This window comes from Talpa occidentalis, unplaced genomic scaffold (genome assembly GCF_014898055.3).
Source record: "Talpa occidentalis isolate TD23 unplaced genomic scaffold, MPIMG_talOcc4v2.1 talOcc4.13, whole genome shotgun sequence".
Classification (NCBI taxonomy): domain Eukaryota; kingdom Metazoa; phylum Chordata; class Mammalia; order Eulipotyphla; family Talpidae; genus Talpa; species Talpa occidentalis.
This window is the reverse complement of record NW_023601322.1, coordinates 57,218,062-57,238,003: the sequence shown is the minus strand read 5'-3', so window position 1 is coordinate 57,238,003 and position 19,942 is coordinate 57,218,062.

Here is a 19,942-nt window from a genome sequence, read left to right as displayed (position 1 = left end):
CCCAAACATCTATGGACAATTAATCTATCACATGGGAGCCAAGAGTATACACTGAAAAAAGATGTCTTTTCAACCAATGGTGCTGGGAAAACTGCACAGCCATATGAAAAAAGAATGAAAAACTGGGTTAAAGGGGACATATCTTAACATAATAAAAGTCATAGAAGACAAACCCACAGCAAACATCATTGTTAATTGTGAAAACTGAAAACCTTTCCATTAAGATCTGGAGCAAGACAAGGATGTACACTCTTACCATTACTTTATAATATTGGAAATCCTAGCTAGGACAATTAAGCAAGAGAAAAACATAAAAGGAATCCAAATAGGTAAAGAAATAAAACTATCATTATTACCAGATGATGCAATGATATGTACGGAGAATCCTATAAAATCCAGGGAAAACTAATTAAAACAAACCATTTCAGGAAAGTAGCAGACTACTTAAAACCAGGGAAAGTTAGGGTTAATTAGACAGCTTCAAGGACAGTGCAGCAGAGACTTCAGGAGAGTTAAAGAGACTTCTGAGATAAGGATAGTAAATTCTAAGTGTGCTAACCAAGGTATACTCCAGAGACAGTTCAGAAAGTCCCAGGGGACTAAAAAAAGAATAGAACTTGAGAGAACAAGTAAACTCTAAGATAAGAGCTGAGAAAATGGGCATATCTGTGTGGAAGAGTATAGCCAGTGGGAGAAAGAGCCAATCACAAAATAGAATGATGAGATTTTATTTATTTATTTATTTATTTATTTATTTATTTATTTATTTATTTTTAAAGTTTTATATATTTATGCATACAAGAACTGGGGTACAGGCCAGAGGTGTGGGAGGTGGGAGGATTCACCAGAGACAGAGTGAGGAACAGAACAGGCAGATATACTGAAATACACTGCTGAGGGGAGCAGCGGGCGAGACAGGAGAGGTCTCTGCGCCACGTGGGTTGTCCCTAGGCACCCAGGGATCAAATTCATCCTGCGGAGGCTGCGGATTTCTCCATAGTGTGGTGCTTAACCCCTTGCGCCACCAGGGAGGCCTGTATGATTAGATTTTAGAATAGAGAAAATAGGGTTTATTTAAGTACCCTAGACACAGGCGCACAATGTCTTCCTTGCCCCTCCAGCGTACAGTGTACCCAGGAGTTTTTACTTTCTTCCTTTCAATAAACTTTACTTTCTTAAACAAAGTTTGTTTCTATCTACTTATCTAAAATACCTGCAAATTCATTTTTATGTCTTTGTAGTACAAAAACCTGTGGTGGTTTATGCAAAAGAATGAAACTAGACTACTACCTCTCACCATACACAAAAAAAATTCAAAATGGATAAAAGAACTGGATATAAGTCCTAAAACCATAAAATATATAGAAGAAAATATAGGCAAAATGCTACAAGACATACATCTCGGTAGCATCTTTAATGATTCATCACCCAAAGCAAAGAAAATCAAAGAAAGATAAACAAATGGGTTTACATCAAACTGGAAAGCTTCTGTATAGCAAAAGAGACAAAATAAAGAGACACCCCACTGATTGGGGAAATATCTTAGCACTCCATACAACTGATAAGGGGCTGATCACAAAGATATACAAAGAACTCATATGACTCAACAAAAACAAAGTAAACAATCCAGTCAAGAAATGGGCAGAAGGACTTAAAAGACTTTTCTCCCAAACAATGGTGAGAAGAACATAAAGGACCTTGGGGATAGTTCACAGGTGAATAGGTGGTGAGAATTTCATGGGGACTATAACCAAGATGAAAATGCATATTTTGTACAAAAATGAAAAATTATGTAAAAATATATATGAAATAAAAATAAAATAAAATAAGAAGAAAAATAGCACACTCAAGTTAAAACAAAACAAAAAAAAAAAAAAAACTTAAAGGGGGAAGAATGGACATATTACTCTCCTGGACTTCACACAATACTACAAAACCATTATAGTAAAAGCAAGATGATATTGGAAAAAAAAAAAAAGACACAATGATCAATGAAATAAAATTGAAAACCCAGTAACACAACTGCACATATGTGGTCAACTAATCTATAATAAAGAAGCAAAGAATATACACTGACACAAAGAAATTCTTTCCAATAATTGGTGTTGGGAAAACAGGACATTTGTAGAAGTTTAAACCTATCATTCCCAAAGCAGACAGGATGTAAAACTACTCTGATTCAATAAGCATTAAGCAAATGAATAAATCAAAACTTTTGCACAGAGAAAGAAAATACACATTAATAAATACTGCTGGAAGGGAGAAAATATTCACACTTTGCAAATCCAATACAGTTAGTAGCCAAGATATACAAAAATGTTCATTCAATTTGACAAAAAATACCAAAACAATCCAATTAATAATTTGGCAGCAGATTTGAACAGACAAGTCACCAAAGAGGATATCCAGAAGATCAATGGATATATGGAAAAATGTTCATTTGTTCTTTTAATAAGGGTGATGCAGTTCAAAACCTTTATAGGATAATATCTCACACCATAGACTATGGCATATATTTATAGAAAATAACAAGAAGTCCTATAGAGGTACAGTGACAGATGAACTTTATTACACCGTTAGCAGTGTTAAAAAGCAGCAAGGGGCACTAAAACTAGCCAAGAACACTGACGAAATAATTTACCAGTCACTCTCTGAGTTCTACACTTGTGTGCACAGTTGCAAGACTACTCAATTTCAGAAAATAATAATAATAATGCAGATTTATTTAATAAACCAAGGAAAAACAAAGAGCTGTTGAGGCCAAAAATGGCTGTTTACCTCACCCTAAGAATGTCCAGTGTTTTCAAGTCCTAAAAAAAAGGCATCTAAGATAGCATCTTCCCACTACTAAGGATGCAGAGCTCCTCTCACAATTGCAAGACTATTCAGTTTCATGGGCCTCCCTGCTGGCACAAGGGGCTAAGCACTGCACTATGAAGCAATCCATAGCCTCTGCAGCATGAGTTTGATCCCCGGCCGGCCAGGGAGAAACCCACATGGGGAGGCAGACCTCTCCTGTCTCACCTGCTGCTCCCCTGAGCATTGTATTTCAGTCAATCTGCCTGTTCTGTTCTCCACTCTGTCTCTGGTGGATCCTCTCATCCCCCACATCTCTGGCCTGTACCCCAGCTCTTGAATGCATAAATAAATAAATCTTTAGAAAAAAAGACTGCTCAGTTTCAGAAAATAATAATAATGGGGATTTATTTAATAAACCAAGGAAAAACAAAGAGCTGTTGAGGCCAAAAATGGCTGTTTACCTCACCCGAAGTAGTTTCCAAGTCCTGAAAAAAAGGCATCTAAGGGGCCTCCCCGTGGCACAGCGGTTGAGCGCTGGGTTGCGAAGCTGCCCGCAGCCTCTGCAGCGCCGGTTCGATCCCTGGCTGATCCCCGGCTGCTCCCCGGCCACCAGAGGAGGGTCCCACATGGCGCGCAGACCTCTCCTGCCGCCTGCTGCTCCCCTCAGCAGTGTACTTCGGTCCTTCTGCCTGCTCTGCTCCCCGCTCTGGCTCTGGTGAATTCTCTCACCCTCCCGTGCTTCTGACTGTACCCAGTGCTTGTATAAATAAATAAATAAATAAATCTTAAAAAAAAAAAAAACTTTTTAAATAAAAAAAAATTAAAAAAAAAAAAAGGCATCAAAGATGGCTTCTTCCCACCACTGATGATGCAGAGCTTCTCTCCTAAACAATAGGCCACAGGCCCAAGATGGTGTCTTCCTTTCTGCAGCACACAGCAGTCAGACTTTAGGCCAGGTTCCAACTCACACAGACAATAGAAGACACAACAGGAGATGCTCCTGGAGCTGACGAGATGTCCCAGCCCAGCACCAGACAAGCAACACTAAAAACAGCAGCTGCAGTGGCTGAATGACCTGAGAAACAGCCATGCTCACAGCTCAGTGAGGTGCCCGCTCTGGGTCTTTGCCTTCTCTGTCAGGCTGTAACAGCAGCAAAATCTGGGAATAGTTTTAGTCGCTTGACTAATTGCAAAAACTCTGAAATTTTCCTCTCTGAGACTGGCTGCTGGAGGTCTCTCCACAATCATCAGAGGCCCTCCGTAGTCTTCTGGAAGATAGGCATGGTGTAGTGTGCTGACCCTGGAAGTTTTGAATCCTCAAATGCTGAATCCTGAACACTGAATAATCCATGGCTGATTCTGCAGTCTCTTATATTTCCTATAAGTCATTCCACCCCCAAATGTGATACTTTTAGCATTTTCCTTGAGGCTATCTATCCTCATGAGCACCCCCCTTGAAGGGGCACCACCTTGAACAGTCTTTGGCATCAGACATCGGTTACAGTAGGAATGCAAACTGATGTAGCCGTTTGGGACAGTGATCTGGATTTACCTTAACAAACTAAAATAGAAAATGTCACATAGCCCAGCAATCCCACTCTGAAGATCTCTATCTCAAACACAGGAAAACACCAACTCAACAAATTATATGACCCACAACGTTCATTTGCAGTATTATTTGCAATAGCTAAGACATGGAAACTACCCACGTGCCCAATGATAGAAGTCTAGATTAAGGAGGTGTGGTACGTCCATACAATGAATTACTATTCAGCCATTAGAAAAGATGAACTGTTGGCCATTCAAAACAAAATAGAGGGAAATGAGGAGAATTATATGTAGTAAAGCAAGTCAGAATGATAAAGATGTACGTTGAGTTTGCATGTAGTGTATAATTTGACTAAGCAAAATAGTTATAAAACTAGTGGACACTAATAAAGTTCTTCTGTTGTTGAGGGGTGGGAAAAGAAAAAGGAAAATGTTAAAAAATGGTTAGGTCAATAAATAAATTTTTAAAGATGCAATTTAAGACCATTCTTTACAAATTTTGTTTCTCACAAGTTGGGAAAGTGATGCAAATTAATATAACAGGCAGGTGTATTTTTTTAAATATTGGCAAATATGTTAAAATTATATCAGGTAACATTTATGTAGTGCTGTGGGAAACTTAGACTAAAGAGTAAAATTGGTTTCTTTTTGTTTATGTTTTTGCTAAGAAGACCAAAGGAAAAAAAAAACACCTCATCCAAATTTTCCCCTGGGACTTGCTTTTATAAAAACAGCAAAGACTGGCGGTTTCTCAACAGCCTTAAGGTGTCTCCAAGACCTGCTGGGAACTGAGAATTCAGAGGAAGAATGGATACCTAGAGGAGGACCACACAACAGAAACTTAAAACTCCCATTATCTGAAGAAAAGCCCCTGCATAATTCATGTATGAAGTATCTTGCAACTGTGATGAGGGTGGAACAAAGGACTAATCTTATGCAAACCCAAGGCATGCATTTTATGGGACCATCCTCACCATCCTCACCAACTCCAGAGATTACATGATATCTTAAAACCCTTCTTGGCATTTCCTAGAGATTAACTCAACAGAAAAAAATGACCACAAAAAGTTATCTTAGTGGATTGACCCTAAAATTTCTGCTTAATCAAATATACTTTTATCTACTATTGCCATTATTCTTAAAAGTTTAGGGGCCTCCCTGGTGGCTCAAGGGGTTAGGCACAGCACCTTGAAGCTATCCGCAGCCTCTGCAGCACGAATTCAATCCCGACCAGGGAGCTACCCACATGACGCAGCAGACTTCTCCTGTCTCACCTGCTTCTCCTCTGAGCAGTGTATTTCAGTGGATCTGCCTGTTCTGTTCCCCCCTCTGTCTCTGATGAATCCTCTTGTACCCCACCTTTGTCCTGTACCCCAGTTCTTGTATACATACATAAATAAATCTTTGAAAAAGGTATATTAAAATTTTTTTTCTCCCTGATCCCTTATTTGTTTCCCCTATATTCCTCTTGTCATAATAAATAACAAGAAAAAAATAGCAGGCGACTACAAATCAGAGACAGTCTGCAGAAGAGGGGAAGAGGGCAGTCAAAATAGGGGAGGGAAAAGCACAAGGGACTATGGTGATGGTGCATGGGAGAACTGGTGGTGGGAATTTTATGGGACTACACCTGAGAGGAGAAAGCATGCATTGTACAAAAATGAACAAAGGTGTAAAATGTGTGTCTATATGTATGCATATTAAAATAGTGTGTTACAGGGCCTCCCCGGTGGCGCAGCGGTTGAGCGCTGGGTTGTGAAGCTGCCCGCAGCCTCTGCAGCCCTGGTTTGATCCCCGGCTGCTCCCCAGCCACCGGAATAGGGTCCCACATGGCGCGCAGACCTCTCCTGCCGCCCGCTGCTCCCCTCAGCAGTGTACTTCGGTCCTTCTGCCTGCTCTGCTCCCCGCTCTGGCTCTGGTGAATTCTCTCACCCTCCCGCGCTTCTGACTGCACCCAGTGATTGTATAAATAAATATTCAAAAAAAAAGTGTATTACATAGAGTGATTTTCCTATATGTACCAACCTTGCAGTCCTGGGAAACAAGTCCACTTGGTCATTGTCTATAATTATTTCAGATGCTGCCAGATATAGTTTTCTAGTACTCTCTTGAAGGTATTTAATTGATATTTGTAAGTAACATTTGCCTGCAGGATATTTTTCCTTGTGAAACCTTTGGCTGTGGTAATACTGGTCTCAGAGAATAAGTTCAGAAGTATTCCCTCTCCAGTCCTTTGGAAGTATTTGAGAAAAATTGAGAAGGATTATTCTTTAAATATGTTCAGGATTCAAGGGAGGAGCCATCTCATCTTGGACTCCTCTTTATTGGAAGTTTTCTTTTTGTTTGTTTGTTTTCTTATCATAGACTCATTGTCTTGTATGAATATACGATCTCTTCTTGAATCACTTTTGATAGTCTACATTTTCATAGGAATTTATACATTTCATGGGTTATATGGTTGCTCCTAGTATTTCCTTTTGGCTCTGAATCTCTTTGACACAACTCTGCTGGTCTTTGATAGCCTCTTTACCTTTTGGTGACAAAAAGTATTCAAGAATCATCTGTTACAGATTGCCTCAGATTTATTATCAGGGTATCAGTGAATTATCCAAGGAATATTGTTTTCTTTCAGGATTACATTATCTGGAGACCACCATTCAGTGACTCCACTTCAGATCATTATTCCTGGACTAGTAATTGTGTTAAGGCCTTTTCAGTGGACAGAACTGGCAGATGTTAACTTTATAAAAGATTAAATGCATCTTGAGTTCATACTGATATTTCCTATTCAAATTCAAGGCAATAGGTTTTAAACTTTTAGGTGTAACATTTTTAATTTCTGTTAACTCTGAAAACCTAGTTCTGAAACACCCCATTTGTTTAATCCAAAAGTCATAACACAGGCACAGAATATTAGTAGTAACATTGTCACTAATGATATATGATTCCCTAAAATGGAATTTATTTAATTATTTATTTTTGATTGTTTAAAAAGTTCCCTGGAATACTTTCCTTTTTCTGTGAATTGTTCTTTTCTTCACTACACATTTTTTTCCTACAGAGTTGTTATTTTTCTTCTCCACTGTATAAGGAATTTACATGTTAGAGATGTTAATTATTTGTTATACATATTCTCCCCAATTTGTCACTTTCTCTTTTACTTATAGTCTGTGTTTGCTATTCAAAAGATTTTTTACTTTTATGTAATAATATTTATTTTGAGTCTTAAGAAATGTTTCTCTATTTCTAAGTTAAACAGAAATTCATCCATGCTTCCTTTGGTATCTCTATGATTTCATTATTTTTGCATTTAGAGTTCTGGTCAATTTAGAATTTATCCTGGTATGTAGTTAGTGAAATAGAACTAATTTTATCATTTTAGTGTGATATGTATCTTTCCCAATATTAATTAAAATATGTCTTGATTCTGTTTTGGCTGTACTGCTTTGAGGAATTGATTTTATTATATACTGATTTTCAAATGCAATTGAAAATGAAATGTCTACATTTGTGTTGTTTGGCTATTCACATATCATACTCCAATGCATTCAACCACATTTTTAAGGAAGAAGACATTAAGACACTAAAAATAGACAAAAATGGTCCTCTGAAATAATACATTTCTTCCCAAATTTTTAAGGACAGGGGAATAACTAACCTAGTCATGGAAGAAACATATGAATAAATTCTTATGCTACAAAATCCTGGATTTGAATCCTTATACAATCTACCACCGTCTAGCATTACCATGTTAATAGTGTTCCATGTGTTAATAAAGCATCTATAATATTGCCCCTTAGACTGGACATTTTTATTTTGGAAATAGAATGGGATCAAACAAAAAAAAATCACAAAAAATTGCCTTTTAGATTGGCAAAAGTTGTAGTACTGGATAATGAAATAGTGGTAGGATTGGAAGTATCAATTCCCAAAACATAGTAAATGGGATGGTAGACTGTTCCAGGACTTCTGAAGAACTTCTTGTAGTGGTGGCCAGATTAACATAGCATATACTTTGTGCCTAGTAGTTGTAGTTCTGGTATATAAATCCTATAGAATTTTCCTCTATGAAATTTTAACTTATATCAATAAGGGGACATATTTTCACTGCAGGACCATTTTCAGTATAAGGAGGGGGTGAACTTGAAATAATCTGAGTATCTAATCAACAGGTATTTGATAGCAAAAATGTAATGGATGCATGCCTTGTAGTACATGGTTAACTAATATATGCAGAATTTTAAAATATTGCATTAAGAGAATAAGAAACAGAATGGGAATAACATTTGTGTATATGAAAATTTCATGAAATCATTCAACACCATAGAAAACATTTTACCAAGATGTATATAAAGTAAGCATGTTCATGGGAGACACTTGGCTATGGACCACAATGTGTGGGGAATACTGGAATAGGAAAAAAGGTTTTTGAGCAACGTTGGAGATAACATACCATGAATTTAGGGGTAAAATGAAATTGACGTCTAAATACCTAAATTAGGTGAAATAAGTCTCTAGTTATTTAATTAGCAATGTATTTTATCATTGTGTCAGCAGCAGCAGTCCTAGAACTGACCCATTCAAAAATCATAGTCCCTTATGCTGTGGCTGCTCACCAGTAAGTTTTGCTAGGCTGATGACTATTGTTTATAGGGAAGTACAGCTGCCAAAGGGATTTTCTCACAAAGAAAAATCTTCTCCAAGGTGACTCTCTGTTTGCCATATGTATATAGAAGACTGAAGGGTAAATTTGGGTAGGAACCTTTTGAAATTTTCCTTCTCTAGTACCCTATTACCACCTAGAGGGGAGCAAGAAAACATAAGTAGCTAATCAGATAAAATAGAATTTGAAAGGGAAAAAAAAAAGAGAATAATGGTAGCAACCAGAGTAATAAAATTAAGAGCAAAATAGAATTCAAGATAAAGGTATCAAAAAAGCCAAGGAGAGAAATTTGACAAAAGTTACAACTGTGAATTATATCAAACACCCTCCTGAAGGACAGTCCTGCACAACATAACATCTCTTGAGGCTCACCCCTCAACTTCAATGGGTAACATTTGTATAGACTGCATTGTGAAGGTGTCCTGGACTTGTGCAATGTGTAGCCCTGGCTGTTGCTTTGAAATATACAAAACTGTGTGTTGGTATTGTAGGGAGAGTGTCACAAAACCATAATCATAATGAAAAATAAGTCCTTCTGGAAGAATAAGCAAAATAAAAAGTGAATGGGAAAACAGATGATTTAAAGACAGAATAACAAGTTTGAATATAATATGTGTATTTTTATATATACTTATACACACATATTTATATGTTATGTATATATCATCTATATGCTTTATGTATATATTACATTATATATACATTATGTATACACATTATGTATACATAGATATTATATATATATATTTTAATAATTTTATTTTTATATTCCCCATACAATTGCAACCCCCTGATTTTGACCCCAAACCCTTCTTTCCTCACCCCACCCCCCCAAAGTGTGTCTCTGGTTCATAGTTGTTTGTTGATTTTGATTTTTTTCTTTCTTATAGTTATTCTTTTTTCTGGTCCCTTATTTAGGTTTTCTAGATTCCTGTTATGAGTGAGACCATCTGGTATTTTTCTTTTTCTTTCTGGCTTATTTCACTGAGCATGATCCCTTCCAGCTCCATCCATGTTGCTGCTAATTGCAAATGAATACATATATTATAGATAATGTACTTTTTTTCAATTAGCTGTGGCATATTTATTGTGATATTTAAAGGATACTTAGTAAATTTCAAAACAAACTCCAAAAGAGAAACTACATTTGGGATATTCTATAATCACTATGAGACAGGAACTATGCAATGTGTTTGAGGAAAAATAACTTTAAACACAAAGTTTAAAAATGTAATTACCTGGAAAATATTCTCCTTTACGGCTTTTTGTTTGTTTTGCTTTATTGCTACATCATCATACAAATACATGATGGCATATTGTACACAAAGCATGTGGGGAGGGTGTTGCCAGGATTTGGGGTTCTTGTCACCACTATTTTCACCCCGTTCACTCCTTATGCAGCAGATTTTGGAGTTGGAGCACTCACTGTATATCCAGAGCAGTAGAAGTACTGAGAAAAGGTGATACATTCCCTGCCATGCAGCCCAAGTGGTCTTCATAGGCTCCTCCTCTTAAAGGAAACAAGTTTCTTAGCATTTCATATGCTCATGAGAGTAATTTCTCTTCCTCTTTCTGGAATAAATTGCTACTATATGAATTGGATTTACATCTTTTACCTTTTTTTTGGTATAATTGGAACTATTTGATTTATTTCATGGATCTGGCTTCTTAGTGATACTCCAGAAACTTAGAAAACAATCTCCCACTATGAAAGTCTTTCATCATTAAGAAGAGGTCTGTGCCACACTATAGAGGCAGGACGGGCCACTGAGCAGGTTTTATGATCCAGCAGACCAGGTAAAGGAGGACTCAGAGTCCTCAGTGGTTTTTGCAGCTCTTTTATTTAGATTTACCAGGCATATGGCAGGCAGGGGTGCTGGGGGGTCAGGAGGCTGGCAGTCCTCCCAGCCCCCAGCAAATCTTCACTCTATCTGGGCTCTCTCTGGTATTCTCTCTGCTTCTCTTCTTCTCTCGGCTTCTGCTGGCGTTTCCGTGACACCACCCTTATAAACTCAGTCTCTCAGCCCAGGTGTACCCACTTCAGGTGCCTGCCACCAGGCATGCATTCAGGACTTTAGGGTTCCCTCATCTATCCTGATGGCGGGAGGACAGAAAAACCTGATACTTTTTACCTTACCCTACAATCAACCCCCTCAGGGTTTTCTGCCATACAGTCTTTATGTTTTTCTTGGCAATAGAACCCTGCAACCATGGCCCATAAAAACAAATAATATACATCACGATAGAACAACAGAATACATAAAATACAACAGAACACAAATAATTCCAGGCAGGGCACCAATCTAGTGGCAAAAGACAATTATTGGCACCAGCAGATGATTTACCATATCTGCTACTGAAGGCACTGCTCATACAAGGGAAGGGAATCACTCACGGCATCTCCTGTCACATACCAGGAGCCATCAGGCTTCCTGACCTTCTATGGCTGATGTCTTGGCCGCAAGCCACATACCGCATCCGCCCCCAGGATGCACTCACTCTGGGATTGGCAATTCTATACTGATGGGGGTAATCGCCAACCCTCAGGGTTTCTGTCTGCAGTCGCTCCAACATTTGGCTTTCATAGCTACCAATGAGACAGAACCCTGCACTCAGGCCAACCCACTGCACAAGCACATGGGTCGGGGATCCAAACTCCACATGTGGCCTCTTGGGTCCCCTCTTCGGCTTGGGCTCCACCCCAAGCCATGTTTCCCACCCGTCCCCCAAGGATGGGTTCCTCAGCTCCTCACCCTCACTCGACAACAAGCAGGGCATCACTCACAGGTGATTTTATGAGACTCACTGGCCTTCCTCAGCTTACTTAGTGCTTAACAGCCACTCAGGGCTTCCCAAACTCAGCATCAGCACCAGATTTTGCCTTCTCAGTTGGCTTTTCTCCTCCGCCTAGCTGCTGGGCATACACAGGCTGCTTTTGGCCATCAAGGCCTACTGGCCACCCCCAGATTCCCATCTCCTGGGGTGTACAAACAATAGCATCCTCCCCTAGGGTCCCAAAAACTTAACTTGCCAAAGTTCCTCCGCCTTCTGGTGGGATTGTCAGTCCTCAGTCCAAGTCCATCAGTCCAAGCCCATTAGGCCTCTCCCTGCCATCAGCACTGGTGAGCTCCAAATCGTGGTCCTCTCTTCCCCGACGATACTTGCTGCCTCAGGGGTCGTTGGCTTGTCCTCTCGGGGATCTCCTCTACGCGAGGTCTCATCCTGCAGCTCCCGGACCTTGTCCCTCTCCTGTGCCACCATGACGCCTCCAGCGTTGTCACAGGCACACACAGTGTGTTACTCCTCAGTCCCTCCAGGTCTTCGGAGGGCTCCATGCCCATCTGCATGGATCATTTTGCCAACTTACGCCAATTGTAGAGGTAGGACAGGCCACTGAGCAGGTTTTCTGATCCAGCAGACTGGGTAAAGAGGAGTCAGAGTCCTCAGTGGTTTTTGCGGGTCTTTTATTTAGATTTACCTGGCATATGGCAGGCAGGGGTAATAGGGGGCCAGGAAGCTGGCAGTCCTCCCAGTCCCCACAAATCCTCACTCTATCTGGGCTCTCTATGGCATTGTCTCTGCTTCTCTTCTTCTCTCGGCTTCTGCTGGCGTTTCCGTGATGCCACCCTTATAAACTCAGTCTCTCAGCCCAGGTGAACCCACTTCAGGTGCCCGCCATCGGGCATGCATTCAGGACCACAGGATTCCCTCATCTATCCTAATGGTGGGAGGGCAGAAAAGCCTGATACTTTTTACCTTACCCTACACACAGATATTCATTTAAAATCACTGCCACTTTGTGTAATTGCAGTTGTACATTGCTATAGGGGAAGGAAGGGCACAGTGTGTGCTGGTTCGCTATGATTCCAGCAGACAGGGTAAAGGAGGAGTCTTGGAGCTCTCATTGGCTTTTGCAGGCTTTTACTGGGATTTACCAGGTACATGGCAAGCAGGGGTGCTGCGGGCAAGGAGGCTGACAGGCCTACAGCCTCCCAGGAAACCTTCACTCTTTCTCGGCTCTCTGGCATTCTCTCGTGGCCTTGCTTCTCTGCTGGTGGTTCTGCTCCCCATGATGCTGCGCTTATAAGCACAGTCTCTGCCCAAGTGTACCACTTACATAGGCCCACACCCTACTCCAGGAGTCCTCCATCAGGCATGCATTCAGGACCACAGGGATCCATCATCAGTCCTAATTGTGGGAGGGCAGAAAAGCCTGATACTTTACTTACCCTACAATTTCTCTTAACTACTAGATTTTTTATTCTTTATCGACATTATTGCTTTCTTACATGAAGGGGATATTAAGGTTTAATGTTCAAGAGAAAGGGTTTTATTTGCAGTGCTTTATTTTAGCAGTGGGTGGTTATATATCTAGTCCAACTGCTGATTAATTTAAGGGCAAAATGGGAATTTTCAGCTATTTTTATTTGAAGATCTTTAAATCTTCTAGATCTTGAGTAAAATGTGACTGTGGAAGTTGGTGGCTATACTTCAATACTTATATTGTACAAGAACATTATTTAGGGTAATCTGCAAACACCTCCTGAGCACCTACCACTGGAAGGCCTTACCTCATTTCACTGCTCACATACTCTCAAATATTTCTGCATCTGAATGATGGACCTACAGTATTTTGGTAGCCATTGGATGTATTGGTTTTATTATTCTTTGACTGTTTCTTTCCTAACCATATCAGCAGCACTGGGAGACTTTTACTCTTCTGGATTTAGCATCAACCATTGGGCTATCACTCCTTTGTATGCTGGTATTCTCTTGGCCATCATTTTGAGAAAGGTTGATCCCATCATTGCTGAAAGTCTAATCAACACATTTAGGGAATGGCAAACTGTTTCATGTATCACTGCTGTTATCTGGTACCATTATCTTCAAGCTTTCCACCAAAGATTAAGTTGAAAACTGGGCTCTCAATGATCACCATGACACATAAACTGAAGGACCTGATAAATAATAATCCTGTCTCTATTAATGTATTTTTGTTTACCCTATGACTGAAAAGTACCTTAGAAATTTTGTAACTGATAGCTGAAGCCAAAGACTGTTACAGGTGGCACCCCTTGGAGGTGGGTGCTGGTGAGGATGGAGAGCCCCAGGGAAAATGTAAACAAAGTATTGGTGGGGGTGGAGACTCTTAATAGGAAATATAAGGTGTTCTTTTGAATCAGTGTTTTTGTGTCCTTTGGGTAGACCCCTAGGAGTGGAATTGATGGGTCATATAGTAGCTCCATTTTTAGTAGACCAAGGAAACTCCAGATAGCTTTCCTTAGTGGCTGGACCAGTTTGCACTCTCACCAGCAATGTAGTAGAGTTCCTTTTTTCACCACATCCTTGCTAACAATTGTTGTTGCTTTTTTTTTTTTTTTTGATATGTCCCATTCTTACTGGTGTAAGGTGGTATCTCAGTGTGGTTATGATTTGCATTTCCCTGATTATAAGGGATTTTGAACATTTTTTCATATGCTTGTTGGCCATTTGCATTTCCTCTTTGGAGAAATGTCTTTTCAGTTCTTCTGCCCATTTCTTGACTGGATTGTTTACTTCATTTTTGTTGAGTCATGTGAGCTCTTTGCAGATCTTTGTGATCAGTTCCTTATCAGTTGTATGGAGTGCAAATATTTTTCTGAATCAGTGGGGTGTCTATTTATTTTGGTTAATGTCTCTTTTGTTATACTGAATCTTTTCAGGTTGATGTAATCCCAGGTGTTTATCTTTTCCTTGACTTTCTTTTCTTTGGGTGAGGAGTCTTAAAAGATATTACTCAGATGTATATCTTGTAGTGTTTTCCCTATATTTTCTTCTATATATTTTATGGTTTAAGGTCTTATGTCGAGTTCTTTTATCCATTTTGAGTTGATTTTTGTGCATGGTGAGAGGTAGTGGCCGTTTCATTCTTTTGCATTGGTGGTCCAGTTTCCCCAGCACCATTTATTGAACAAATTGTTCATCTTCCATTGCATATTCTTTGTTCCTTTGTCAAAGATTAGTTGTCCATATAAGTGTGGCTTTATTTCTATGCTCTCTATTCAAAAATAGATGATTGGATCAAGAAGATGTGGTATATGTACACAATGTCATTCTATTCAGCAATCAAAAAGATAAACTCATGCCATTTGAAGCAACATGGATGGAGCTAGAAGGAATTATGCTTGCTGTCCTGTATCAATTTTAAGGTGTAAAAGTTATACAGATGAGAAAAAAAGTATTAGTATTACATTTTTTAGGGTTTCTAATCATGAAATGTCACTAATTGTAAGATTGGTATAATCAGTGACTTTTAATTATTAGTGAAATACATTTACTGGCACTTATACTTTAAGGTCATATGTGGTTTCAAGTAAAGTAATAGTGTTATGGAGAAACTGCTCTGCCTGGGCAGAGACTAAGCAAGTGGCACTCTGAGAGCAAGTGGGTTACAGGTTTATTACACATTAGTGGACACCAGATAGGAGCACTCTCCTGAAAGTCTCCTGAAACATCAGGGCCCTGAACATGTACAAAGGTTTCCTTTTATACTCAGTTATTTTAAAATAGACTACATGGGTAGATTACATTTTGGGTAGACAAGGTCATTCAGACAGAGGATGAGCAAAAGGGGGAGTTTCCTGAAAGGGGCAGGGGAAGGGTCTAACAGAAGATAAAAGGAATCCCTTACTCTGCTGTCCCCCCTCATCTTGGAATGCAGACTTGTTAGTGTAAAGACCAGCCATAAATCCACCAGACAAAAGGATAATTTGCAAGTGATCAGGGAAAACAAACTTGCTTATTGCCCCTGGGTTGGAATGTTTATCTAATAGGATTTTTACTGGATTCATTTGTTTATTGACTTCCCTTTTCAATAGGAATTAGGAGATTTCTATTTACTTTTAAAAAACACAAGGGAATAAGATAAAGTAGATCCCTATAAATCTTTGCTTAGTTAAATTAGGTGATTCTTAAGTCTTGGTAAGCTCTTGTTTTTGTCAACTTTCCTCATAAAAACTATTGGTTGTCAGCAACCTGACACTTTGATCTCAGACTTTAGTATATTCATGAAGTTGCCAGACACTAATTCTGCTTGGCAGCTGCACCGAAGGACACATGCCCATGCAGCTGCCAAGTATTCCCTCTTTGACTTCAGAATTAGTGTCTGACATTTACCAGGGCCAGCACCCAAGACCAGGTCAGTGGCAAATCTCTGGGTGGTGTTCTCCTGAGAACTATTCATGTGTTGATGAAGCCCAGGGTACCTAGACCACTGAAACCCATGGTTGGGGTCTTGATTCATCCTCAAACTTCCCTTCTCAGCACACTGGGATATTTTTGTCTTGTATCCTGGCATGGAAAAGCAAGATATCCAGTTAACTATAAATAGTATCTTCCTCGATTAAGATTACCTTCATGTGGATCAGAGTATAAATTTTCAAGTTCTGTTTTATGAGCTACACCAAAATAATAACAACAAGAAAATCTCACACATTTTCTTCTGCCCATATGTCAGCCTGAAAATCATTTACCCCACAATCCACTCCCTCAGGGTTTTCTGCTATGCAGTCTACATATAAGTTATACACAATTTTACCTTAGCAAATATAAACACTGCAGCCATGGCCCACAAAAGAAAATACAACTGAATAATGAAACAATACAACAGAACACAAATAAGTACAGACAAGGCACCAACCTAGTGGCAAAAGACAAAATTATTGGCACCAGCAGATGAGCCACCACTTCTGCTGCTGAAGGCACTACTCATACAAGGGAGGGGAAGCACTCAGGCATCTGAGGTCACATACCAGGAGCTGTCAGGCTTCCTGGACTTCTCTGGCTGTGGACTCAGCCACAAGCCACTCATCGCATCCACCCCCACAATACAATCACTCTTGGATTGGCGATTCTTTACTCTTTGGGGGTAATCACCCAATCCTCAGGGTTTCCATCTGCGGTCACTCCAACACTCGAATTTCATAGCCACCAACGCGACACACAGACCCCTGCTCTCAAGCCAACACTTTGCACATGCATGGGTTGGGAATCCGTGGATACAAGCTCCACATACGGCCTCTCTTGGGTCCCCTTGTTAGGGGGAAAGGATGTCCTGAACAAACTCCATACAGACTTTATGGATGCTACCCCCACTCCATCAAGACACTGGGAACTACAAATCCCAGCATCTCCAAAGGGAAGTTGTGAGGACCTAAGGATGGAGTTAAGCAGCCATTATCTCTGTTTGTAAATAAAATCAGCCATCTTAGTTGGGTCTGGGCACTTGTCTCTTGCTCTTGGCCAGGCAGGTTTGGTCTCATCCAGTAATTTGGGATTCCAGGTGGGCAGAACAAGTAGGACACATTTTAGAATTTATCTCCCTCTTTTCTCCCTGAGTTGTACATTTCCTCATTTTCCTTTGCCTTATAAATAAACTTTTGTTAACCTTTTGTGTGTGCCTGCAATGTAAGTCTCTTTTAAGCGCATGGGTGAGGACCCACAGCCAGGCACCCCGTTTTAGAGTGGGGTTGCCCTGTAACAGCTTGGTGCCCAATGTGGTTTCCAAGTTACACCCATGGTTGACCAGCCCAAAGTAACTCCTTGCATTGGTCACCTTAAGCGCACTAGGTCTGCAGGACACTGGTAAAAGTCTTTGTCCCAAGTCTTGAACAGTTTTTTTTTTTTTTTTTTTTTTATTTTCCCTCTTGCTTATGGCTCTGTCTGGTCTTTCAACCATGAGTTTAAGCAATCTCATCCTGTAGGGTAAATGGTTTTCAGGCTTTTCTGCCCTCCCACCATTAGGATTGCCTTGCCTGATGGGTACCTGCAGTTGTTACATTGTTGCAAGCTGTCTTATTTACTTCTGTGGGCCATGGGAGGAGTATTGAGATAGTCACCAAGAGAAGAAGAAGCAGGAAAGAGGCAGGAGGGAGAAGGAGAGAAAAAGGCCAGAGAAGACCAAATTGAAGACTTTCTGGGGGCTTGGAGGCCTCTCAGCCTCCTGGCCCCCTGGCACCCCTCCCTGGTGTGTACCTGGTTGCTGCTCTATATGTAACAGCTCAGTAAAAGCCTGTGAAGCCCACTGAGGGCTCAAAGACTCTCCTTTACCTGTCTGCCAATTCAGAAAATCTACTCAGTGACCATCCTACTGCTACACATCCCTAGCTTCAGTTATTTCAGTTTTATTCTGGCCTTGACTTTAAGTAGTCTTTTTCCATTCAACATCACTGCCAGTTTTATAAACGTAAATAATTTAATGAAACCGGGGCTGTGGCACATGATTTTGCTTTTATATACTTTTGTGGGAGGCTTGCAAGCCATCCCTGCTTTGCAATCTGTGCTTCTGGCTGTTTTTCTGGTAGGTTGTGTGAGTGCCATTGACTACACTGTTGCTTCTCTGACACAGCAAATGGCAACAGCCAGCTAAGGCAGGGTGGCTAAGGCCGCTGCCTGTTCTGCTCTCCAGGGTGCACTCATCCCTCTTGTGGACCTGACTCAGTATGCTCCTGAATACACTGAGCAGGATGAGGAGAGAGCTTGTGCATGGGGATTTACGGAGTTTGACCCCAGCTCTACTTGAAGAGTAAACTCCCATGGGATGATACTCATCCCGGAGGAGGCCCTGGTATATCCGATATTAAAACATCTGCATGAAGGATGGCACTATGAGAGAGATACCCCATTAGAAACAGTGCACCCATACTTGAAGGGTCCATATTTACATAAAATAGCATAATGGGTCACCGGAGGTTGTCAAATATGTGCTGGGGTAACCCCAAGACTGACACCCACCCTAAAGTTATTGGGGTTCAATATCGGGGCAAGTGCCCTTTGAGGACTGCAGGTGGACTTTACGCAAATGCTGAGAACAATTTCAAATACCTGCTGGTTGTTGTGGACACGTTGTTGGGATGGGTGGAAGCATTTCCCACCAAGATAGAAAAAGCTTCTGATGTTGCAAAACAGCTGCTGAAGGAGATAATCTGTTGCTTTGTGTTGCCTGACTCCATCTAGGGTGACAACGGGCTGGCATTTGTCTCTGATGTTATTCATGCAGTAATCAATGCATTATAGATCAACTGAAAATTGCATGTTGCGTGGAGACCACAGTCTTCTGGACAAACTGAAAAAATGAACCACACCTTAAAGAAAACCTTGGCAAAACTGTGCCAAAAAACACAACTGCTTTAGGACCAGGTACTATCTCTTGCCCTCCTCTGGATATGAGTGGCACCTAGAAGTCGGCTACAATTAAGCCCCTTTGAAATTGTGTTTGGAAGACCCTTCCAGGCCTCAGTTCTGAAAGCCAGTCCAGAAATAGCATAAGATTGCAGGATCACACAACATGTGAAACATATCCAGGAGGTTCTGGCAGTCATCCACAACTTTGCAACCTTGAGGATCTCTATGCCTCCTGATCAACCATTACATCCCTTCAGACCTGGAGATCAGGTCTTACTGAAGACCTGGCAGAGTGGGGATGCCCAAAACCAACTGTCAGAAAAATGGACTGGTCCATATGACGTTTTGCAGAGTACACATGCTTATTTAAACTTGCAGGCATAAAACCCTGGGTACATCATTCCAGAGTTTAAAAAACCCCAGAAGGAACTGATCCAGAGACAAAATCCCATTGGTCTTGTGAACCCATCAAGGCCTTGAGATATTTATTTAAGAAAAAGACAAACACTTGAATGTTACTGGCTTCTAGTTATTGTTGCAGGACACCCAAAGATTCAGGTTTTTTTTGAAGAAATCCTGAGATGACTAACATGCGCTAACCAATCTTTTCTTTCAAAGTTTAAGAGACATGAAATAACAGCTAGAATCATGCATATGCTGGCAGTATTTTTTTTTTTTTACACAGAAAGGCTTTCAATCTTGATTTTGGTATTTTCTTTTAACTATATTTTGGCCTATGAATGAAACTGCAGTTGTGTAAGATACCGCATG